Genomic DNA, 22960 nt, shown 5'->3' on the forward strand with positions numbered 1-22960 from the left:
TTTAGCAAAATACTATGGACTGCCTCAGTTTCCCTACAATACTGAATTCAGGCTAGTCCAGCTGGGCCTGGCTGTTAACCGACTTTTAGTCAGGGTGCTGTACCACAAAAGGAGCTCCTCAGACAAATTCAGCTGTAACTGGGAACTAGCTTCTCTGCAAAGCTCCATTCAAACAAATGAGTGTTTCCTTCACACAATTAATTTATGACTGTGACAGGGCAGGGGCGTCCTGCACTGAGATGACCCGCTCAACCGCGTACGCGGCGGTTCTCGAGGGTCAGGCCGGGAGCCCCGAGTGGGGCACGCTGCGAACAGCCGCCCATACGGCCCTTGCACGCCCCGCCAACCGCTGTGTCAGCGGTTCGGCGTCGGCGGCCTTCTGGCTAGAAATGCCGGAGGATCCCAGGGAGGCGGCCAGGTGGATCACGCTACTCCGGCCGCCGACGGGAGACGTCACCACACCACGCCGGGTGGGGCCACGGCGGTGGAGCAGATCCGGGGGATTTAAACGCCGCCGGCAGGGAAGGAGGGGGAAGCAGGCCGCGAATGGCCTCCCTCCCCAGGGCCGTTAGGTGGAGGGGCCTGAAGCCGAAGGGGTAAGCCTTTCTCAGCAGGGTGAACCGGAGTGGGGAGAGGAAGCAGCCCAGGGCGGGCGAAGGGAGCCTGCGGGCTGATGAGTTGCGGCTACAGCCCCGTCAGCCGGAACGGATGAAGGTTCCGTCTGAGTCCTTAGGGCCCTGGGCTGGGGTCCATGAGAGGGGGCGGGCCCGGACCCCCCTCTCCCCACCAGGAGGAAACCGCGCAGCTGACGTTTCAGGGAGACCCGGCAAGTTAATGACCTGATTAGTTGGGACGCACATAGGCGACCGTGAGGAGGGGTTTGAACTAACGACCCCGTGGGTGTTGGGAAGGGGGAGTACCTCGTAACAAAGAGGGAGGGGTACCCCACTACACGTGGTGGAGAATGTGGGTACAAGAGCCCCTGGACATAGGGGACGAAGGGGGGGGGGATTTTTTAACCCCCTAACTTCCAGTAAGGCACCAGGGTGGCGTGATGGAATCCGTGAAGGTGTTGGATTGGCTGAGGGAGAGTCAGCGCGCATATCAACAATAGCAGACTGTGCTCCTGCAACAGCTGTTTACCCAGCACCTCGAGCAGCAGAAGCGGCTGGTTCAAGACCTGACAGAGTGATTCGAGGCACATCAGGTCCGGTGGAGGGAGCAGATTTTGAATGCCCAGCCCCGGGGCCACCCCGAGGAGACCCCGGTACGGCGGGCCAGAGGGACAAAAACGTGGTGGCTGGCTCCGGCCTGGGTGACGCCCGGAGGGCAACCCCCGCCTAGACAACCTCCGCAGTTGGTCCCAAGGGAGGAGGCCACGGGAGAGGCTGCCCCACCCGAGGGGGTCGGCTCTCGCTGCGGAGAGGAAGGGCAGGTCCAACGGGAGTACCCCTATATGAATTGCCCCCACACTCAGGCCTTGACCGGAGGCTCCACGCAGGAGGGAAGAGGGACGGCCCGGATCATGAAGCAGGTGCGGATCGATGGCCAGCTGGTGGAGGCCCTAATAGACTCTGGGTGCAGCCAAACCATCATCCGGGAAGACGTGATAGGGACCCAGGGACCTCGAGGACCCCTGGTGATGGTCCAATGCGTCCACGCCGATGTGCACCCATATGCAACAGCATGGGCGCAGATAGTGGATGGGGCCCATGAGAGTTGGGTCTTTGTGGTGGTAGCCCCGAAGCTGGTTTATCCCACCCTCCTGGGGCGCGACTGGGAAGGGTTCGGTCGTGTGGTGGCCGAGTGGAGCCGGCCGCCACGGGCAAGGAGCCCTGAAGGTCTGTTGGGGGAGGAGGGAGACCACCCCACCAACACCGAGGACGGAAAAAGGGGGGCCGAGAACCCCCGGGACAGAGAGGACCCGCCGCTCGACGAACATGACCTCTGGGGCGGCGACTTCCTCCAGCATCAGAGGGAGGATCCTACCCTGCAACATGCCTGGGAGGAGGCTGGCGAGCCCCGAGAAGGAGACACCACCCGGCAGCAAGGCCCTTGTTTTGAGATATGCTGAGACCGGGTGTACCGGGTGACGCAGGGGGTGGAGGAATATGGGACCCTTAGACAATTGCTAGTCCCGACGCGGTACCGCCACCCACTGATGGGGCTGGCCCATGCGAACCCATGGTCTAGGCACATGGGCTACGAAAAAACTGTGCGTAGGATTCTCCAACGGTTTTATTGGCCAGGCGTGTACCAGGAGGTCAAGGATTTTTGTCTATCCTGCCCTGAATGCCAACAGGTGAGCCCGAGGGGGGTCCCAAAGGCACTGCTGGTGCCCCTACCAATTATAGGCATTCCCTTCGAGCGGGTGGCCATGGATATAGTCGGCCCCCTAGAAAAGACAATCTCCGGGTGCCAATATATTTTGGTGATCATGGACTATGCCACTCAGTACCCGGAGGCGATCCCTTTGAGAACGGCGACTGCCCAAATATTAGCGGCTGAGTTGGTGAAGATCTTTGCCCGAGTGGGGATCCCTAAGGAGATACTCACGGACCAGGGAACAAATTTTATGTCCCGCCTCTTGGCAGAGCTATGCCGGCTATTGCAAATCCATACCCTACGGACGTCCGCCTACCATCCCCAGACGGACGGGTTTGTCGAGCGTTTTAATAGAACCTTAAAAAGTATGCTGAGGAAATTTGCCGAGTGAGACCCCGAGCCTGGGACTGGCTGTTGCCAGTCCTGATGTTTGCAGTAAGGGAAGTCCCCCAGGCTTCCACTGGGTTCTCGCCCTTCGAGCTCCTGTATGGGAGACACCCCCAGGGAATCCTCGACATCGTGCGGGAGGACTGGGAGACCCAGGAGACAAGAGTGAGGGGATCAATACCCTATATCTTAGAACTCCGGCAGAAGTTAAAAACCTTGGGGGATTTTGCCCAACTGCACCAACAGGAGGCCCAGGCCCAACAGATCGCCCATTACAATGCCAGGGCCCGCTTAAGAACCTTCGAACCCGGAGATCGGGTTTTGCTTCTGTTACCCACACAGGACTTGAAGCTGTTGGCGAAGTGGCAAGGACCCTTTGAGGTGGTTTGACGGGTGGGCGACGTCGACTACGAAGTACGCCTGGCTGGGCCACGGAGGGAGACGAGAATTTATCATGTCAACCTCTTAAAAGCCTGGAGGAGTCAAGAGGGGCTGATCGGGGACAGCCTCGAGGCCGACGTGGACTTGGGCCCTGAGGGGAGGACCTCCGCCACGGCCCCAAAGCCTAAGGTAGGCCAGGAATTGACCCCTAACCAGGAGAAGGACCTAGAGCAGCTGCTCAGGGCCTACCAAGAAGTGTTGACTGACCAGCCAGGATGTACAACCCACACCCACCACCATATAGATACGGAACCCGGAAAAACGATAAGAGATCCGATTCGGCCCCTGCCGAGGAAGGTCTGGGGGACAGTACGAGAGGAGATCCAGAAGATGCTCCAGTGGGGAGTGATCGAGGAGTCCCGCAGCACCTGGCGGAGCCCCATCGTGTTAGTCCCGAAATCCGATGGCTCAGTATGATTTTGCATCGACTTTCAGAAGATTAACAGTATCTCATGGTTCGACGCTTATCCGATGCCACGGGTCGATGAATTATTGGACCGCTTGGGCCACGCCCGATATCTGTCCACAATAGACCTCAGCAAAGGATATTGGCAAATTTCCCTCACTGCGGCGGCGAAAGAAAAAACAGCCTTCTCGACACCCTTCGGATTTTATCAATTCGTACGTATGCCATTCGGCTTACATGGGGTGGCAGCCACATTCCAGCGGCTAGTAGATAATGTGCTAAAAGACCACCGTTCGTACACCGCCGCATATATCGACGACATTGTGGTATACAGCAAAACCTGGGAGGAACACCTGGAAAGGCTCCGGGCCGTCCTGAAAACCTTGAAGGAGGCAGACCTTACGGCGAACCCCAATAAGTGCTGGTTCGGAGAACGAGAAGTGACCTACCTCGGTTACACCGTAGGACAAGGGCAGGTAAGGCCTCTCGTCGATAAAGTAGAGACACTCCGAAATTATCCACCCCCGAAAACTAAGAAACAGGTACGGCAATTCTTGGGGCTAGCCAGTTATTATAGACGATTCGTACCCCATTTCGCATCACTAGCAGCCCCACTAACGGACTTAACCCAGAAAGCCCGCCCTACTAAGGTGCTGTGGATGGACGCTTGTGAAACCGCATTCCGAGCGCTGAAAGGTTGTTTGACCGGAGCCCCGGTCCTGACACAGCCAGACTTTGATAAGCCATTTATCGTCCAAACAGATGCGTCAGAGGACGGGCTGGGGGCGGTCTTGTCCCAAGGACGGGGAGAAACAGAGCATCCGGTAATGTACATAAACCGCAAACTGTTCCCTCGCGAGTGTAAATACTCAACCATAGAGAAAGAAGCCCTGGCAGTAAAATGGACTATAGAAATGCTCCGATATTATTTGTGGGGCAACCGATTTACGGTAATGACAGACCATGCCCCATTGCGGTGGCTACAAAGTATGAAAGACTCTAACACCAGGATTATGCGCTGGTATTTGTCTTTGCAGCCGTACGCGTTCGACGTGGTGCACTGCGCTGGAGCCCGGCTCACGAATGCAGACTTCTTCTCCCGAAAAGACGGCCCCGAAGGAGACTCGGACCCAGGGATAAAGGGACCCTTAAAGGGGAAGGTGTGTGACGGGGCAGGGGCGCCCCACACTGAGATGACCCGCCCGACCGCGTATGCGGCGGTTCCGCTGTGTCAGCTGTTCGGTGGCGGCGGCCTTCCGGATAGAAATGCCGGAGGATCCCAGGGAGGCGGCCAGGCGGATGGCGCCATCGCGCTACTCCGGCTGCCGACGGGAGACGTCGCCACACCACGCAGGGTGGGGCCACGGCGGCGGAGCAGATCCGGGGGATTTAAACGCCGCCGGCAGGGAAGGAGGGGGAAGCAGGCCGCGAATGGCCTCCCTCCCCGGGGCCGTTAGGTGGAGGGGCCTGAAGCCGAAGGGGTAAGCCTTTCTCAGCAGGGTGAACCGGAGTGGGGAGAGGAAGCAGCCCAGGGCGGGTGAAGGGAGCCTGCGGGCTGACGAGTTGCGGCTACGGCCCTGTCAGCCGGACCGGACGAAGGTTCCGTCTGAGTCCTTAGGGCCCTGGGCTGGGGTCCATGAGAGGGGGCGGGCCCAGATCCCCCTCTCCCCACCAGGAGGAAACCGTGCAGCTGACGTTTCGGGGAGACCCGGCAAGTTAATGACCTGATTAGTTGGGACGCACATAGGCGACCGTGAGGAGGGGTTTGAACTAATGACCCCGTGTGTGTTGGGAAGGGGGAGTACCCCATAACAAAGAGGGAGGGGTACCCCACTACAATGACTATATATTCAAAAGAGCTCAACAATCAACAACTCCCCACTAGATACCTACATACGGGACTGGTCACCTATCAATTCCCATGATTTCAAATCGCAGCTACTGGGTGCAGAGCATTTTTGGAAATCCACCCACTTCATTTTTGTGGCTAAGGGTAATCAGAGTTGGGATTGCAGTTCAGGTTGGCATACTCTGGTTTAGCTCACTTTCACAGCAACATAAGCTAAGCAAAAAAGGCACTGTCCCTCCAGAAAAAGAGCATCAGGACAAGGAGGTTTAGTGGTATAACTATAAGGGTGCAGTATAGTTATTGTAACAGACATCACAGTCTCTGTGCAGTTAGCAACAGGAAGACACCAATCCCCAAGTCTATAGGGTGTTAACTGCAGTGTCCAGCCCTGGAGACACTGAAGATGCACAGAATTACTGTTTCCATGGTGTCGTGGGTCCAAGAATATTCTAGGCCCGGGGGCTCAAGTACAACAAAATTCTGGGCTGGGTCTTTCTCTCAGCCCTGCAGGCTGCCTCCAGGTAATTTTAAAAGGCCAAGAGGCACTGCCACCACCAGCAGCCCAGGAAGGCTAAAGAGGCTTTCTGCCTGCTGTCACTCCTGCTCAGGTGCTCACACATTCCTGCAGCCGCTGGGCAGGTGAGATGTGTTTATCTCCATGTGATGTGCTCGGCCTGAGTGTCTCTGCAGTCAACAAAAGCTGTGGGGCAATGCCTGCAGGCAGCAGCACATGGAGATCCCTCCCCTTCATCTAGCTTACCCCAGGTAAGTGCCACACCCTCCAGTCTTCTCCCTGAACTCCTTCCTGCACCCCCACTTCCTCCCTCCACACCTCTTCCTACAGCTATACTCCCTCCTACAGCCTTCACCTCTCACACCCTCTGCATCCCACCCCACAAAGCTCAGAGTCTGCACCTACCACCCAAACTCTATCCCAGAGTCTGCATGCCAGACCCTCTCCCACACCAAAACTTCCTGCCATAGCCTATTTTTCCCCCAGCACCATAATCCCCTGCACCAGTCCAGAGCTCGACCTCCTACCCCTTCTACACCCAAACTCCCGCCATGTAATGCTCTTGCACCCCAGTCTTCAATCTGCCCCAGCTCAGAGCCTACACCCAGCACCCAAATTCTGTCCCAGAGCCTGTGTCTGAAATTCACAGACAGAACAGTGCAGTGACAATCCTCTCTACACATGCTTCATTGTCACTTGGGTTATGTGTCTCTTCAAAACACTCTAGGCCAAACTCACTATGTGCATAGCACTAATTTAAACAAAGGGTAACCTAGATAATGTATAAAATGGAGAAATAATATCTACCTCAAAGGGATGTTGAGGCTAAATATACAAATGTCTGTAAAGCTCTTTGAGAGCCTCAGTTGGAAGTTGCTGATTAGAAGGACTCCTTAACAATTCCATCTGTTTAAAAATTTCTAATGGCACTAACAGAGGTAGTTCCTCATTAGAACTTTTTAATACTGAAATAGCAAAGAATTTTCCATAAAGTTATTAGCACACATGTAGCTTTAATGCATTTATTTTGTAAGCTCAAACGATGTAAGATCCTAGAGTAGTCTGTATTCATACTAGGTTTGTGTTAAGATTGTGAAGCATATGTCTCAGTGTAGAATCGGCAGCAATGTAGTTTTTGTGTTATATAGTACAGTTCCCACTGCCGTAGTGGTTACATTTAAGTTTAAAAGTCAAAGTTTTAAATCTGCTGTTGATTTAAGTCAGCACTTTAGGATATACACTGTATAGGGACACATGCAGAACTTGCATCAGTTTTCGCATAAACATTTGGAAATGTATATTCGTTCACATAATTATGCATTGTTTTTTAAATCTTTTTGGAGTCCTTCCATATAAATGCCCAGCACATGGAATACATACATTTTAGGAATAATTTCTATAGAGATTAATTACATGCCTATTGAAGCCTCTTGGTGTAATCTCCGTTAAATGCAATATGACATTTTTGTTTGGTGAACTCTACCACATACTATACACACTTTTTGAAAAATTTTAAAACATCCTTGAAAACTTACTGCCTTGGGTTGGTTTAATTATTCGTGTCTGATTATTAGTGTGTTTTAAATTGAATAATGTGCATGTACATGGTGCATAAATCTAGTCTTATCAATAATAGTACATTTTTTCTCCTCCATAACTATCAATTTTCTCTCCTTTGTACCCAGACAAATATTGAGATCCAAAAATTTACAACAATATACACAAAGGTTTTGATGTAATCCTTACAAAAGCCTGGATGAATATAATGATGTTTAATAAATGGATTCTGGTTTACTATATAATTCAAATGCATTAGAAGGAGTTGTCTTTCTGCAGCTTTGTACAGCTTTATGTTTCAAACATAATCCGTGATCATAAGGCCCCCCACCCACTTCTATGGGACTCTGTGGCTACGTCTAGACTGGCATGATTTTCCGCAAATGCTTTTAACGGAAAAGTTTTCCGTTAAAAGCATTTGCAGAAAAGAGCATCTGGATTGGCACGGACGATTTTCCGCAAAAGCACTTTTTGCGGAATAGCGTCCATGCCAATCTAGACATGCTTTTGCGCAAAAAAGCCCGATTGCCATTTTCGCGATCGGGGCTTTTTTGCGGAAAACAAATCTGAGCTGTCTACACTGCGCAAAAGGACTTTTGCCCGAATGGGAGCAGCATAGTATTTCCACAAGAAGCACTGATTTCTTACGTGACATTGTCAGTGTTCTTGCAGAAATTCAAGTGGCCAGTGTAGACAGCTGGCAAGTTTTTCTGCAAAAGCAACTGCTTGCCAGTCTAGGCACAGCCTGTAGGTATAATGAAATCCTTTTGAAATTAGTGGGAATCTGCACAGATATAAATCCTGCATCACTCTGCAGGACTTGGGGCCATAGTAAGCAGTGTTGCCAGCCTTTTTGATTATTTTCCTCAAAATCTTAGACTCTCGGACATGTGTGAATGCACTGGAATTTATTTTCTAGCCCTCAAGATTGCACAGACAAACTTGAAAAATTTGAACCCTAAAAGTGAAAAGCCCAGAGACAAACAAAAAAGACCCCACAATGTTTTATTTGTAAAATCTCATAATTTTTGAACTGACGTCATGATGGGCTTTTATTTCCCCCCCCCCCAACTTATAGCTTTAGAATACTTGGAATTGAACAAATGGAATTATGTTATTAAATGATGATGTAACAAAAGGCTATAAAGTGACATATTAGGATTAGGTGTAAAAAGCTTGTAATGAGATTCACTCACTGGCATTTCAAAAACTAATTGTGAAGATTCTAGATACATTTCAGCTTTTCATTGGAAACAAGATAGGGGGTGCAAAAGAAGAGGAGAACATAGCTGTTTTCATAGTTAATTGAAAACAACAACAAAAGCAACAACCATGAAACCATAATTAAAAAGAAAAGCAAAACAAATATAACCCCTACCCCTTCCCAGAGCAGTTTTAACAAAGTTTAGTTACAGTTTTCTGTATTACTTGGTTTATTATTATTCAGACCTAACACACAAAAGTCACATTTGAAACAGAAAAAGAAATAATAAAAGCAGAGCATTCCCAAAAGCCTTAATGCATAAATCCATCCTTGATTCCTTGGTATAAGGTGTGACAGATGGCATATGCAATTTCCTGCTCTATCCTGGATGAACCTTGTTGAATTAAGTTGGTACCTTATTGAATTCAGTATAGGTACCTTATGGGTTTAGTGTATTAAAAATACACATTTTTATGTACTATTGTGGGATTGTTTGTAACTCTGTAGGGAGGGAGGCATAACTAATGTAAACCCTAAGAAATGTTATGTATTTCAAAGGACTCAGAAACAATGGGCCACAGAAGATTGAACTTTTAGTTGAGTGGATTTCTAGAAAATACTTGGAAGGAAGGGAATGTAAATTCTTCTTACATTAATTGCACCTAGCCATTCCACTGTGTCTGTGCACTCCATGCAGTTTTTGGAGACATTTTCCCTCAGTACCTGTTGGTATGGCTGGAGTGCCCTCTGTTACCACACATTCCCGTGTGATGGTGTAAGAGGCTAGACCCATCCTTGATCCCCTCGGTTCCTTGTTGCTGGCAGTGATGTCTGTTGGAATGATTCCAACAAACCACAGCAGGCCTGCTTGAGAACTTTGGGAGACAAAAGTCACATCTGCAAAGGAGTGAAGCCTGGCTCAACAACAACAACAATAATAATAATAATAATAATAATAATAATAAAAGATAGAGCAGTGAAGCTGAAGTGCTTGCTTATGGAGGCAGCACTTCATCTCCCTTCTAAAGGTCATTGCTTGGGAAGAGAGCCCCAAGCACTTTAGTTTCAGTACAGAGCATGCCACTAGAGATTTCTATGGCTTAGGCCTTCTTCAGGCTCAGGAGTCAGTCTGGTACCAAACCCAGATTGAGGAAGATAATTTATGAAGCATTCAGGAGAGAGGCTATCTCTTGAACACTCATTGGCTACTACTAGGGGATTACCTCCTCCAGAGCCTGTGCTTTGTCCATCAGGGTATGTCTATACTAGCCCCCTAGTTCAAACTTGCAAATGTAGGCATTCAAACTTGCAAATGAAGCCTGGGATTTAAATATCCTGGTCTTCGTTTGCATGTTCCCGGGCGGACACCATTTTTAAATCCCCTTAGTTCGAACTGACTGCCTGCGGCTACATGCGTCAGTCAGAAGTTAATCCAAAATAAGTCCTTAGTTCAGATTAACTGTTACTCCTCCTGCAATGAGGTTCGGATTTAGTTCGGATTAACTTCTGACTGCCGCGTGTAGCCGCTGGCAGTCAGTTTGAACTAAGGGAATTTAAAAATGGTGCCCACCCGGGAACATGCAAATGAAGCCCGGGATATTTAAATCCCGGGCATAATGTGCAAGTTCGAATGCCTACATTAGCCACCCTAGTTCAAACTATGGGGCTAGTGTAGACATACCCCCAGGGCCATCCTCTGAAAGAGCTTCTGAATAATAGAAAACTATCAGGTAGGAGCACTTCCCTGGCTAAGTGGCAGTGCTTTTCCATGTGGTCTCAATGGAAAGGAGTATCTCTTCCATGGGCACCCCCAGACCTCATTTGGAGTGGATCTAAAATATTCATTGGTCATTAGCTTTATAAGAATAGATCTGGCAACCATTTCACCCTGGCACAACTCCGTAGATAATAGATCCCTTTCCTTCAAAATGATTGCTTCCCTATTCCTAAAGGACTTATTAAGGGCTTTATTATTAAGTGGACTTTTGTCGACAAAACTGTACCTATGTCTACACTACCACTGAATTCTGTCAACAGTAAGTTGACAGAAAGCGGCAGTTTTGTCGATGGCGGTAAACCTCATTCTACGAGGAATAACGCCTTTTGTCGACAGAGTTATGTCAACAAAAAGCACTATTGCATCCACAGTGCTTTTACAAAAGAGAGCGTCTAGACTCTCTGTCAAAAAAGCGTTTTGCTTTATTGACAGAACTGGCTGTAGTCTAGACGCTCTTTGTCGATAGAGGCTTTGTCGACAGAATCTGTCGACAAAGCCTCTGTCGTCAAAAGCCTGTAGTCAAGACGTACCCTTTGAGTTAACCCACACATATAAGATCCCATCACTCCTTGGGAACTGAATTTACTTCTGGTACCTCAAAAGGGTAGGTAAGCTGAGAGCCTTAGTGTCAGAGCCTGCCTATAGTTTTCCATAAGAATAAAGTTTATTTTCCGCCTTATCCAAAACTTCTAAAAAAATCCTCGAATTTCCATATTAACCAGGCAATCTATTTTCTGATGTTTTTTCCAAAATCCCATGCACACAAGAATAAGGAAAAATTCTATTTGTTCAATCTGAGAGGGCTTTAGCTTTCTACCATACTATCAAAGTTCTTTAGATACCCCATGAATTTTAAACGTGCCTGTTATTTCGAAATAGTTTTTGAAATAATGGGTGCACTATTTCGGCATCCCCATAACCTGCGTTCCATGACAGTTAAGGGATGTGTCGAAATAGCGCGCTATTTCAAAATACAATTGAAAGAAGATACACAATATGCATAGTGCAAATTCCGTATCTTATTTCAAGTTTAGGGTGCTGTGTAGATGCACCCCTGGAGAACAGGAATCTTTGGTGGCTTTCTTGGCACAAGTGCCTATCATAGATGTTAGTAAGGTGGCAATTTGGTCATCTGTTCACACTTTAGATTCTCATTAGGCCATTCCCATCAGTCCAGAGACAATGCCACTTTCAGATAAGGTGTCTTACAATCACTGTTTGGGTAGGCTCCATGCCCTCCTCCATGTATATCTGTGAGCCATGTAGAGTGAAATGGATATGTACAAGATAAAAACCTGCCTTTCTGCAGCTATTGTTCTTTGAGATGTGTTGCACATATCCACTCTATCGATCACCTACCTTCCCCATCTTTCAAAGTCTCTCTGGTGTGAAAGAACTGAGGGGAATTAGGGATAGCTCCACACTCTTATACCAGCATGAAGTGATGCTAGAAACATTGGGCACCCTGATTGGTACCATTGCAGAAATGTATCTCTCACAACGATGCATGGGCATGCACATACCCGAAGTGCTGTGGACATGTACAACACAGGAACAACAGTTACAAAAAGGTAGATAACAGTTTTTTCCCCACCTCCAGTCCAAACTTTTTGAAGCTAAGCCTCAAGGAGAAACCTATTGCCTGGCTGACTACCTATTCGCAGTCTGCAGATCGTACTCCCAGACTGTTATATAGGAGTTGCTCACAGATTCATAGGGTTTTTTTTCTAAGCAAAAGGTGCTATGAACTTGCAACCATGGAAAAATCTCTGAATTTTGAAGGACCTGCCAGAGCCCTTGTTAGAGTCGTGGTGATCTCTGGTAAGTTTATCGGCAGACATTGGGATTCTTTCATTGCTTGTAATATCCTTTCTCTGTAATGCTTTTTTTCTTAAGAAGTGTGTTTGTTAGGAACATCTGTGTGGTCAGCTATACTTATAGACAATTTCACAGCTCATAACCTCTCAGGTGAGGGCAAAACAGGCCTGCTTAAACTGGAGGATGTGCAGGAAAATTCACTGTGTAGGCAGGGAACTGTGCAGCAAGGCAAACCCTCCATCGGGAGTGAGGGAAATGTGAATCTCGTTCCAAGAGAGGTGAATATTGGGGAGACAGAGGCCAGAGAGAGCGTGTGCCCTTATTGATCCATGGAGGAATATAAGTATGGGATAGGAGAAGGGGACAATGCAGGTGTAGTTGCCCTGATCTATGACTCAGGATATTTTATTTTAGGGTCCTGTTGCACTGTGTTCCACAGTGAATCTTCAGGAACCTCATTTAGCCTTTTCGTTACAACAGGAAAGCTATCAGTACCTACCATGTCATCAAAGTATAGGTTTTAGATGTTGTCTGTCTGCAAAAGAACTGTGTTTGTATCCTAATCAATCAGTGTTTTACAGCTAGGGTCCTTGATGCATAGATTGTCTGCTCCTGACCTTTTCATTTTGCTTTTATTCTGAAAAATAAACAATGCAGAACACTAACATTAAATACAAATCATGGTCTATGAGCACAGCATTAGGTAGGTATACCTGATGGGATAAGTACTGTATGTCTTGCAGAGCTGGTCAGGAATTTTCCAATTCAGTGTTTTTAAATCAGAAAATGCCAGTTCATCACCATCAAAACTCCTCGCAGGAAAGGTTTGGTTTTGACACAATTTCCCCTTCAAAATGTTTTTGAAAAAAATATTGAAGTTGTCATGATATGGTTTGACATTTTTAAAAGGTAAACCTTCTGCTTTGGGGATCAAAATGACTGCTTAGACATGTAAATTAGTTTCTGGTAAACTATAAAAATAAATGGTTGAAATGGAAACAAAGTGCTGTGGAATTATCTAAATAAAGCATGTTGATTGACCTGATCCATTTTCCCCCAGATTTTTGGTTTGGGAAAAAATTGGCATTTCAGTTTTACATGCCAATTCAGACTGGAATATTTTTTGGAATCTTAAAAATTCTCATGGGACAGGAAGCTCATTTCCCACCCAGTTCTAATGGCAAGGTGAAACATTTTATTTTCTAACAGTGTTGCAAGAAGAATTGAGGTGAAGAGATGCAGAGCTGTATTGTAGATGTCTAATGTACTATGCCTAAAAGTCTGTCTCCTAGCAACATAAACGTTGCTCTTTTGGCAATTTAATATTAGCTTTGTACTTGACTGAAAGCATTCAGTGACAAATTCAGCTGTAGCACAGGGACTCTGAAGAGAAGGAACAAGGGTGATAACTGTAAATGTTGAGTTCTGTATTCTGACATCCCAAAAGCATGCAAAGAATTACAGACCTAGTTCTGAGTCTCTGCTGTGCACCTAGGCTATTTGACCTTTGGGGTTCTGATACCCAATTGCCATTAATTTTTATGGGAATTGGGCATCCAAGTCCCTCAGGTAGTTTTGAAAATCCCAGTTGTTACATAGTATTTACTTATGGAAGAGCTCCGTGGAAGTTGGTTTTATCCAAGAAAGCTCATGACCTAATATATTTGTTAGTGTCTAAGGAACACTAAGGACCATTCATTGTACTCAAATGAACTATTCAGCATGAATAGGGAGGGGACAAAGTCGGGCCCTTAATACAGGATTTCTAACCCAGAAGTTGAAAGTTGTGTAGCTGAACAAGGAGGAGTTCCTTTAAGCTTTCCTCATTTGCATAGTAGTAGAGAGGGAACCATATCACAAATTTATTATTTGCTTGCAAACAACTGACAGAGACTCCTACATGCACTCACATACAAAATGGAATATCTTTCTGACCTTCAATGTGATACTCTTTTTTGTGGTTGTGCTAGGTTACTGTCTTTGAAAAAATACAGTCGGGAGCAGACTCACAGCCTGGGTCCTATTGGCTTCTGTAAACCAAAACTCTCTACCTGTTTGCTCCCTTTGATTCCTTCTCCAATTCTCATCTTCATGCTCTTTTCTTCACGCAACTCCTTCTCCTTGGGGCTTGAGCTTAAGAGTTTGTGCATTCCCACAACTGCTGTTGACTTAAATGGAGATTTTGAGTGGCTTGGCTTCTCTCAGTTTCAGGTCTTTCCTGAGTAAGGTGTCTGCCTTCTATCCATTTCAGTTTCACCTTAAAAAGTCACTTCATTCCTGGAGTTTGCCAGTATTAATCCACTACAATAAAAAAAATGCTGCCCCATGCCACACTGTAGGTCACAGAGCTGACTTTTGCCTTCTTGATTTGTTACCAACACAAAATGAACACAGACGCTGCAGCATGGACCGTTTAGAGCCTCACCATTTCAATGGGAACTCTGGAAGAAGTAATAGTAATGAATTATTATTTATTATTTGTGTTACAGTAACACCTAGATATTTCTATGCAGACAGGGGCCACATTGGGCACATCTACATAGCAATCCCCCCTTCCTCTAGCAGAGTGATATTCTGAGCTAGGATCAACTGTTGGGCTCAAAATAGCAATGTAGAAAGACGTCAGAGCCTGGCCTCCAGCCCAAACCCAAATGTCTACACTGCTATTCTGAAGGGTATGTCTAGACTACATGCCTCTGTCGCCAGAGGCATGTAGATTAGGTTACCAGACATAGTAAAATGAAGCGGCAATTTAAATAATCGCCGCTTCATTTAAATTTACATGGCTGCCGCGCTGAGCCGACAAACAGCTGATCAGCTACACAATATAAAAGATATTTAACAAGGCCAAAATAAAATGGCAATATTACCATTTATTTTAATGGGAACAGCACCAAATTTTTAGAATGTCCTGTTTTTTGAGAGGTTGATTTCATTAATGCTATTTCTCACCAACCTCACAATATAGATGACATGAATATGTTATGGATGGGAACATAATCTGGCTTTTGAATTAACCTTCTCAAAAGAGGTGCTGTGGTTACTATCTCATGTTTTGTGGTCTGTATTTCCTAACATTGTTGCTTTTCAATGCGGAGAGTGAAGTTGATTCTCATCCAATTCCAAAGCTTTCTCTATAGTTTTGCATTCTTGAGGAACAGAGAAAGAAACAGAATATCACTCTTAGTAGTATCATCATTGCATCGTGTGCCTCATTCAAAGTACATTGCTTATTCCTGCACTCAGGAAATTACACTACCCTGAAAATAACAACACCAGGTTGTCGCATTGTATGTTGCAGAAATAGAAATGAATACCAAACCTTATCTTTATAAGGCTACAAAAATATAATATTGTATGCTTGAGATTGGTGCTTGAGGTGCTGTAAAAAATGGTTTAAAGGTGATCTCCTTTGAAAATGGTGTCCAAGAGATCACAGAGGCACTGAATTGCTTTCATCTCTGCTGACAAGCCACTTCTTTTGAAAAACCACATACTGTATGTTCAAATGAAAACACAGGCCAAATTAGTTTTGTGACAGCCTGTCCCCAACACCAACTTTAAATATGCTTTGGAGAGGAGAGCTTAAAATTTTTGTTTGTCTCCTAATCCTCTCAGGATAACATCAGAATTTATCCAAACACTGCCATTGCCTGTAGGTTAAGTAACAGCTTCCAAACAAGAATACATCTGTCAGTGGCAGATTGCAACTAACACTTCATAATTGGTACTATAGAGCAGAGAGATTGATTAGAACCAACTAATAATTTCTGCTGCTTAGCCCTATGCTTTTGTTTGTTTGATTGATTAATTTATGTATGCTTTAAAATTAGTTCCCATATCAAAAATTACAGTAAATTTCCCATTTTAATGGAAATTACTTGCCAGCAGGATAAACATCTTTTGAAGCACTTTCTGCAGGTGCTCACCATTATTTGATTTATCAGTATAATAATAAGATTACATACAACTCCATTCCATTCTGCAAATACAAACAGGTCCCCTACTATATTTCTCTTCTTTCATTGGCATGAGAAGCTGCACAGTGCATTTTTTTGCTTATAGGACACATTTCTCAACCTCTTTGATTCCTGATTATAACTAAAATCATTGTGTGAAAACTATTTCTGAAGGTTTTTTGGCTTTTGTATTTGTGTAACTATTTGTCTGTTATCTTCTCCCTGAGAGGCTTTTCCTAAAAATTGATAACATAGCTCACAAGTGCTAGTGAGAATATAGCACGTGACTGTGAACAAATGAAGTACAATATGGGGAATACTTCTTTGAGCTAATTGGAGGGATCCTGATAAACAGAATGGGAAACATCTGTTTTTATGCATCAGCTGCAAATATGAGAAGATTCGTTCAGAGCTGACTTATACTATCTTTAATTATATACTCTAGCCCTTAATAAATACACAATAGCTATCTTTATAATGCTGTCTCCAATGGAAACTATAGAGAAACAAAAGAAGAAACAAAACATGGCAACTTAGCTCTAAGAGTCCTTGCCAAATATAAATATTCTGCACATTTTTTCTCATTTTATTTTTGATCTCTCTCTCCCTCTCCTTCTCCCACTCTCAAGGAAAGCAGTCAATAGGAGGAAAAATATATAGATTCTGCCTCCCAATTCAATTTAACACAAATATATTGTCAATACAGAACAGATTTTCTTGTTTGAAAACATTGTTTTGCTCAGTCAAACTAATGGCTCTCAGAAAAGGCCTTCACACATCTTTTTACAGGTCTGGGCTTTTCTCTGGAGTAAAAGTTTAGTTGGAACAGGATTGTACCATTAACTACAGTTATTTGACTCAGAGGGCCATTCTTAACTGAAGTAGACAGATACCCATATTTTGCACAATAGTTTAACACAGGAAAGGGGAAGCAGTCATCCTGAGGTGGGCCTGACTAAATGAGTGAGCTAGCTTAAATTATCAGAGCTGCCAAACTAAAGTGTTATCTATATATGAAAGGGTCTTTTGCTCTTCCTTGGCTAAAGCTATGTAGTGAAATTGCTGTAGGAAATAATAGCATACAGAAGTAAAGCAGAGTTCCGAACATATGAGTAAAAATTGAAAATGGCAAAATAATGTGACAACAAAGTCTTTAAAACACTTGTATGCCTCTGGATAGGTGCCTGGTTTCTATAGACTATTTGGAAAGTTGACAACTGGTGCTAAATTTACTAAATTTGATTTATCACAGATTTAGCAGATTATGCTATCTGACAGCTCCAAGACACATTTGTCCATTAATACTCATACAAGGCTGCACTGCAATAGCCAGTTCCTTATGCTGTGGCCTGCACCTGTTGTGTTTTGGAGAAAAATTGAGTCATCCCTGACAGGTGTACAAAATATGTTATGTAGGTGCTGAATTGCTCCTCTTTGCTTACACAGTGTAGAATGGAGCAAAAACCACCAAAACCCATGAAGGATAGTCACAGTTTTGGGAGAGGTGGGATGCAGAGAAAATCAATCAGACTGTATATTTCTCTCTGCCCCTCTGCAGCCTCTCTATGCCTACTGCAATGCACTCCTGTTCTACAAAGCTGAAGGAGGAAGGACCAGAGAAGAAGAAGAAAGAATTGGGAAAAAATACCAGATGTGACATTGTCACAGAGTTCAGGGAGTAAACAGGTGAGCCTGCATTCTGATCACTCTGGCAACAATTTGCTCCCCCAGAGAAATCTGATTGGGGCATGAGATGGACTTAGCTATTCAGGGTAGCAGGCTTGGTGAACTAAAGGATTAATTAGCCCATCAGCTTAAGACTGACAAGAAGAACACAGGAAAATATCAAGAAGGACAGGAAGCCAACTAGCCGAGCCCAGAGTTAGAGCACTCCTCGGGAAGGGAGATCTTGTCTTCTCTTGGTACTGGAAAAATGGCTGAGGCCATAAGGGATGTTGTAAATAGTGCTGCTGCATAAAACTATAAAGGTGGTGGAGAGAGCCCAAATAAACAGCACAGTGTGGCTATCTAACCAGTGGAATCTGAGCAGGTTTCTGCAGTGCAAGAAGGCAAGAGTGGACCACGCTCTGCTACAGGCCTTTCAAGCTCTTTGAGACTTACTGCCGCTGTTTTATTTTGTATAGTAGTAGCCCCAGAGAGACGGTTAATGCAGGCGCTGTTCCTGGGGGATGTATTCCAAATACTGTAGGTTCTGTCCTTTGCTGCACATCCTCTGAAGGGTGCAGCAGAAGTAGAGAAAGATTCTGGTGGTGTCCAGAGGCTATTTTGGCTTCTAGCACAGGTTAGAGCAACTTCAGTGCATCTCCACATTATGTGCAAGCTGTGACTAGGCTCAACAGTACACAGAATTGCATAGTATAGGGTGTAACTCTCAAGCTGAGTATAATACTGTAGTGTATATGAAAAATGCATTAGCCATTGCATTTGGTTCAGCAAAGGATAATCAAAATTTTGTATATTGGACATTTGAATCATAGTATCATTTTAGATAATTGGCTCAGAAATGTTTTATTCTGCAGAACTCATTTCTCATGTCTATCTTCGGTACTTATATGGGAGGAATTTGGGAGAGAATCAGGCTTATTTAGTCTACAGAAGAAAAGAGTGAGGGGGGATTTGATAGCAGCCTTCAACTACCAGAAGAGGGGTGGGTTCCAAAGAGGATGGAGAGAGGCTGTTCTCAGTGGTGACAAATGACAGACTGAGGAGCAATGGTCTCAAATTGCAATGAGGGAGGTCTAGGTTGCCTACTTTGCTTCAATCTTCTAACAACAAATAATACGTGACCAGATGACTAGTAAAGTTACCATGGACAATAAAGGGGAACAGAGGTAGATCTGATTAAGTAAAGAGCATGCCAGAGATGATCTGATCAGTTTGAATGCATTCAAATAATCAGGGCTGGATTCTATTCACCCCAGGGCGCTGAAAGAATTAAATGGAAAACAAAACAAAACAAAACAAAACAAAAATCCCTTGCAGCCACTGGCAATAACAACTGAAAATTCATGGATAGCAGGAGAGGTCTTGGAAGTCTGGAGATGGACTTACATATTTCATATAAAAAGGGGGAAAAGGAGAAGTAGGTGAACTACAGACCAGTCCGCCCAATTTTGATATCTGGGAAACTGTGAGGGCAATATATAAAATACTCAGTTTGTGAGTACTTGGAGGATGAAGGGCTATCACTAGTATGGATTTACTAAGAACAAATCATTCCAGAACAGCTTCATTTCCTTCTTTGACAGAGTAATTGGTTTGGTGGATAAGGGGAATGCAGTGAGCATAACATACCTGGAGTTCAGTAAGGCTTTTGACATAGTCCCACATAACATTCTGATAAGTAAACTGGAGAAAGGAAGGCTTGGTGGAGCCTACCATGAAGTGGATAGTTAATTGGTTAAAAACCACAAAGAGTAACTATAATGGAATGATGTCAGATTGGAGGGAAGTCTCAAGTGAGTTTCCACAGGGATCTTTTCTGAGTCTAGTGTTATTTAACATCTTTACTAATGACTGGGATGTAGCAATAAAGAGCACACCAATCAGGTTTGCAGAAGTCACAACATTATGAGGGGTCACCAACACATTGAAGGATGCAGATAAAAGTCAGAGGGATCTTCATAAACTGATGAACTGGGGTAAAGACAACAAAACAAAATTCAACAAAGACAAATGTAAGGCACCATACTTAGGGAAGAGAAACCAAATGCATAAATAAATAAATGGCTTGGCAGCAGCATTGATGAAAGGGATCTGGAAGTTGCAATAGATCACAGCTTCAAGATGAGTGAGCAGTGCAATGAGAAAATAACAAATGCAATTTTAGGTCGCATTAACAGAGGCGTAGCATGCAAACCACAGGAAGTCTTCAAATTTTTGAAAGGCTGCCATAAAAGAAGTCAGAGAAAATCTTTTCTCGCTTGCCACAGAGGGCAGAAAGTGATGCATTCAAACTACATCATAAATTAAATCTCAGGAAAGAACATCTTAAATGTAAGAATAGTAAGACAATGGAATAGGCTGCCTAGAAGTCATGGAAGCTGGAGGTTTTCAAAAGGAGACTGGATAACTTTCTGCCTTGGTTAGTTTAGATACAATAAATCCCACTTTTTGCCAAGGCTTTAGCCTGGATGACTCTTGTGGTTCCTTCTAACCCAATGGTTGTATGATTCAAAGCTCCTCCATACCATAAGATCACAACGTTTACTCTATTTATCTTCATGATACTCCGTTGAGTTAGATAAGGGTTAAAATTTCCATTTGACAGGTGAGACACAAACTCACTGACTTGCCTGAGGTCTTACAGTAAGTCTGTGGGAGAGAAGAGAATGGAGCTCAGTTTTAAGGAGTTTAAGGTTAGAGCTTTAATGACTGGCTGCTTGCCTAGAGCTGATAGCTTGTGCACGTTAAAGCATTAGGATAGCCCCTGCTAATCTTATTGCATGCAGTGGTATATTTTCTCAGGGTACACCACTTAAAGGCAATGGATACACCAAATGCCAAAAATTTTAAATTCTCATTCAGAAAAAGACATTCACAAGAGCAGAAGGTTTTGTTGATTCCCCTTCTGCTGCAGAGTGCTAAAAACTGGGTAAATATTTAAGCACCAGAGAACTGATTGCCTTCTGAAAACATTTCACAGAAACTATCTCAAAAAGTTTTTCTGGGGGAGGTGGGCATGTCTCCTGCAGCAAGGTGCTGTATAATTGGTGGATACATGCTCTGATTGTGTTAGAGGCTTTTTCATAAACAGCTTTTTTCTCTTTAAAGGAGACATAATAATGCAAAGGACTGATACTATGTACTTGATCATATGATCCCAAAGACTAAATTACAGGAGATAAGCGAAGGTAGAAGCATTTTCTAGATTGCTGTGTCAGCTGAGGTAAAGAACAATAGCTTCATGGTACAAACATTTCATTCTTGTCTATTTTGTTGGGGAAACACACAGAGACTTTTCTATCATCCTACTTGACATGGCACAAGTGATCAACCCTTCTTAAACTATAAGCTATTGGAAAACATTTGCAGGTTGTGTTAGATGGCAAGTTCCTCATTTAACTGGAAAAGGCATTGCCATGGCAACAAAAATTGATCCTGTCCTATCACAGGTTTTTCCCTGCATGGAGCTTTTCTACACATGCTTCTCATCTTAACATAAAGCCATATTTCAAAAGGTGGCTGGATTTTGGCTGCCAATATGGATTATGTGGTGTGTGGGTTTCAAATAATAAACTCTCAGTTTTTCTAGCTCGACCTGTTGTCTAAGCTGCAGCATGTGTGAAAACATCTTGTTTGGGCCAATGCGAGACTATTAGCAAGAGAACTACTTTTCAACTTCAGTTAAACAAAGCTCTTGAGGACTGTCAAAATGGCTAAATGGACATACTGGGCTGGCATCTCATTTACATCAAGGCCCATTTACACCACAGGTTACATGTGTATTAAGGCCCCTTTACAATTCTGGAGTGTGTATGCTACAAGATAAGGGCATGACTCCCAGCTCGAGTACAAATACTTGTGCTTCACCAACAGTTAGCTTAAGTATAACTAGCAGCTTAGCCATACCAAGTACGTACCCATAGTGCTTAGGCAGCTTTGTATGTGGCACGGATAAGCTGTTCTGTTGCTGCCTGTGCTCCTGAAGCTACACGACTCTCTATACTTGTGTGAACTCTTATCAGGTGAGTGAGAGCATGTGTCCATGAGCTGGAAATCATACCCCACAGTGCATAGTGTGAGTCATATCAATAGAGCAAAGAAAAACTCGTTTGGGCTCCAGCCGAAGCCTGGAAGTCTACATAGCAATGAAACTGCCCTGCAGCCTGAGCCCCCTGAGTCCAGTTGCTGTGTAGACATATCCGCAATCACTGCTCCATTTGTAATGAAAGAAGTACAGACAATTTTTTTTTTTAACATTCATAACTGATGCCACAAGCCCAGAGGTTTTGCAGCTATGACCTATCAAGCCTAGAGGTGCCAGGACTCAAAGCTGGAAAGCCCTGGGCAAATGACACACCAGCCTCCATGAAAATAGTCCAACCTTCCTCCTGTGGTGCCTCAGCAAAGAGGGGTTTGTTGTTTACTGCCGGAGGCAATGCCATTAAAGTGGCATCTGTTTGTGTGCACAGATGCTGAAAGCCAAATAGCAAGCACTGTCACCTTTATGTGAATGCAGCTTATAGATCTGAGCATCTCTTCAGCTATCTGATTGACACGCATAACGGTGCGCACAGAATAGCTGCTAGTACTCAAATGTGCAGAGGTGCACATAACTTTGCAAGCGCATCAGTGGAAGATGAGTTAAGGCCCTTTGAACGTCTGTATCAGTTATATTTGGAGGGTATCATTCTGTTAAGCTGTTGAGTTGCTCTATAAATTAATAGGTAATATCATAATATATCCCAGCAGACAATTCATATGCAGTAGGAAGACATCTATTTTTGTGTGGAAGAAGCATATTCACGTTGGCCAGAGGCATATGTGCCAGCATCTGAAAGCTACTATTAATAAAGACATTTAGAAGATTATCAATCCTACTGAAATCCTTCACCTAGAAGAACTTCTTGGAAAATCATTTTGGGTTATGTGCTTCCTAGGTAGTACAGGAAAGAGAATTTGTACATCACCTTGTGGAGAGTATATCAGAAACAGATTAAATTGGGGTTTCCTTACCAACCAGAATAATCCCACATTTTC

General features: G+C 44.7%; 1 long non-coding RNA gene across 2 annotated transcripts in view; it reads left to right on the plus strand.

Moving 5' to 3' along the window:
* Positions 1-486: 486 nt before the first annotated feature.
* The window catches only part of LOC142827034 (uncharacterized), a 38800-nt gene continuing 16326 nt past the window's right edge, over positions 487-22960 (plus strand). Inside the window, exons 1-2 of one of the 2 annotated variants that reach the window (XR_012901400.2) lie at positions 487-596; positions 17796-17923. This is a non-coding gene — a long non-coding RNA (uncharacterized LOC142827034). Of the gene's footprint in view, positions 597-4819; positions 5041-17795; positions 17924-22960 lie in introns of those variants that run through there. The other variant, XR_012901402.2, reaches the window with a different exon arrangement.

Source organism: Pelodiscus sinensis, chromosome 1 (genome assembly GCF_052426305.1).
Source record: "Pelodiscus sinensis isolate ZL-2025 chromosome 1, ASM5242630v1, whole genome shotgun sequence".
Taxonomy (NCBI): domain Eukaryota; kingdom Metazoa; phylum Chordata; order Testudines; family Trionychidae; genus Pelodiscus; species Pelodiscus sinensis.